This window comes from Pyxicephalus adspersus, unplaced genomic scaffold (assembly GCF_032062135.1).
Source record: "Pyxicephalus adspersus unplaced genomic scaffold, UCB_Pads_2.0 Sca1390, whole genome shotgun sequence".
In the NCBI taxonomy this organism is placed as follows: Eukaryota; Metazoa; Chordata; class Amphibia; order Anura; family Pyxicephalidae; genus Pyxicephalus; species Pyxicephalus adspersus.
Genome location: NW_027318397.1, coordinates 3,601 through 6,261, shown reverse-complemented (window position 1 = coordinate 6,261; position 2,661 = coordinate 3,601). Strand labels below are relative to the sequence as shown.

At 36.6% G+C, this 2,661-nt stretch overlaps 1 long non-coding RNA gene across 1 annotated transcript; it reads right to left on the bottom strand.

The window, feature by feature from the left end:
* Nucleotides 1-1,226: 1,226 nt before the first annotated feature.
* Nucleotides 1,227-2,457, bottom strand: LOC140321216 (uncharacterized). The gene is made up of 3 exons (XR_011918857.1): nucleotides 2,057-2,457; nucleotides 1,871-1,930; nucleotides 1,227-1,760 (listed from the first exon to the last, which is right to left on the bottom strand). It is a non-coding gene; the product is annotated as an uncharacterized lncRNA (long non-coding RNA).
* Nucleotides 2,458-2,661: the final 204 nt, after the last annotated feature.

The following is a 2,661-nucleotide window of genomic DNA, read 5'->3' as shown; positions in this document are numbered from 1 at the left end:
TGTCTGTCATTTTGCAACCCCTATTTAATGTACAGCGGTGCATATTATGTTGGCGCCATATAAATCCTGTTTATTGATAATAATACATTTCATTCAATAGCAATTTGCATATATAATAAGTAAAGGAACAATATTCAAACATACCTGGAATGTTGTATTATTATGATATTTTTTTCTGCCATGGTCTATTTTTGTCATGAAATCAATTATTTTCTCTAAGTACAGATTTTCATAACAGAGAATGAGAGTCTCTGAAACCTGTTGCTTGCTTTGTCTATTGTCCCTTGGTGCAGGCTGTCAGTATCGTTGCTTGAATAAATGAGTTTCAACTAAATTGATTTAATTTTTTTAATTCCAATGTGAATCAGTGTAACAGGATAACGGTGTTTTTTTATTCACTCAGGTGGCTGAATGACCGAGAATGGATAATAATTGCTTTTTCTTGGTGTGAAAAAAGAGGGCATTGAATAAGCACTTCAAAATGTTTTCAAACATATAGACAGCATTCATGTTTCCTAAAAAAATCAGCACGGGGCCTCACACTGGGATACAGTAAAATAAAGATTTATATCAATTAGGATAAAAGTAAGCCTTTCTTGCATGGCAATATTTTTTTGACACTGCAAGAGAGAGACAGGGTTTGCTGATATGACTTCAGTTTACAGACATTGGAAAGCAGCTGGATGATTCAGAATCCAACATATCTGTACTTTTAAAGATTACCAAATGAACACTGCCGGGGCCTGTGGTTTGGATGAACCATTTAAGCTGCGTACACACTTCCAATTTTTATCGTTGGAAATGAACGAGGAACGAACGACGAACGATCTATTGGGCAAAAATCGTTCGTAAAAAAAGTAACCAACGACGCCGATGAACGAGGATAGTCGTTGGAAATGAACGACCGGACCGGCGGATTGGATTGGACGACGATCGTTGACCATCTATCGTGTGTGCGGTCGTTCATTGATCGTCCATGGTCTGAGCATGCGTGATGAACGAACGTTCGCTTGTTCCACTGCGGCACTTTATCCTGTTTAGTTCAAATTTACTTACCTGTCAGTCAAGTATAAATATTTGAACACACCAATTGTTTACCAAAAAATTATTAGAGTGTAAAAAATTTTGAAAATAAAAAAATATTTACCTTTTTTACAATTTTTTTTGATTATTCTTTTCAGTGCCCGTAGCTCGCTTCTTGCCTCGCGCACCATCTGGGCCACCTCTTTCCACCGGTGCTCCAATGCCTCCAGTTTACACAGAATTTCTTCCATTGTAGAAACTGTTTAGGAATAAAAAAGAATATTGGGTACACATATATTGTGAAGCCGACACATGGATATGAGACATTTTCACATAAACAAGATATGAATGCTTACCAACACTTTTTGCCATCTGCCCTGACGTGCCTGGCTCAGGACTTTCTCGCTCTCCCTCTGATGACGTAATAAGAGCCAAAAAAAAATAAAAATTTAATCTACACACAATTATATGCAACCTACCTCTCTGAAAGTTGGGTACATATCTGGCTCAATTTCCACCACAGCCTGGACTACCTCCTCTTCTCCGGAAACCAGTATCAACTCTGCAAAAAAAAAAAAATTAAAATGCATATTTGCACTATATTTCAAAATAATCTATATGTGTCATATTTAGAAAATTGTACAATTTTTCCTTATAACCATATGCCGATATCCTACCTTCCACCTCTACTGGCTCCTCCAGACGGCCAGGCTGGTCAATTGACCCTACAATCAACTCTGCATAAAAAATAAACAAATACATATTTGCACTATATCTAAAAATAATCTATATGTCATATTTAGAAAATTGTACAATTATTGCTTATAACCATATACCGATATCCTACCTTCCACCTCTACTGCCTCCTCCGGACGGCCAGGCTGGTCAGGGGTCCCCAGAATGCACTCTGCATAAAAATAATATCAAAAAAATTTTGAAACTATATGGAAAAATAGATTTTTTTATCTACCTATCTATGGAGAAATCTATGGAAAAATATTGAAAAATATGGGAAAATATGTTTTTTTTTTACCTTCTGTCTCTACCGGCTCCTCCGGACGCTCCTGCGGCTGCTCCTCTACCTCCCGAGCACGCCGTCCTAATGCATAAAAGCATAAACATAAGCAAAAATTGTCATAAATAATTAAAATTTTTTTAAGATTTCAAAACAATTTTTTAAAAAAATTAAAATAAATTTAAAATAATAATGCAAAAAATTACATAACTTTTATCAAATATTTTCAAAAAAAAAAATTAACTTGCACAAAGTGACAAAATTATTACTTATGTTTTCTGTCAATACGTCGCCTCAGCGTATGCAGCACATCCCTCTCTCTGTTCTTCAGATCAGACCACCTTTTACGCAACTGATCTTTAGAACGGTCAACATTAAATTTGTCCCGCCACCTCCTCTGTAATTTCTCCATTATCCGTTTTTTTCTGGCATTCTGGGATTTATAATGCCCCCTTCTGCCATCATAGTCACTTTTCTCCAGGACCTCCACCAAAACCTCCATCTCCTCTCTAGACATAGGTGTGGCTCTCTTGGAAGACATAATTACGTCACAAACACACATATATAGCAGGAAGTGGGTGGGTGTTTGCAAAGTCCTGTGGGAAATCACAAGAGCAAAGTGC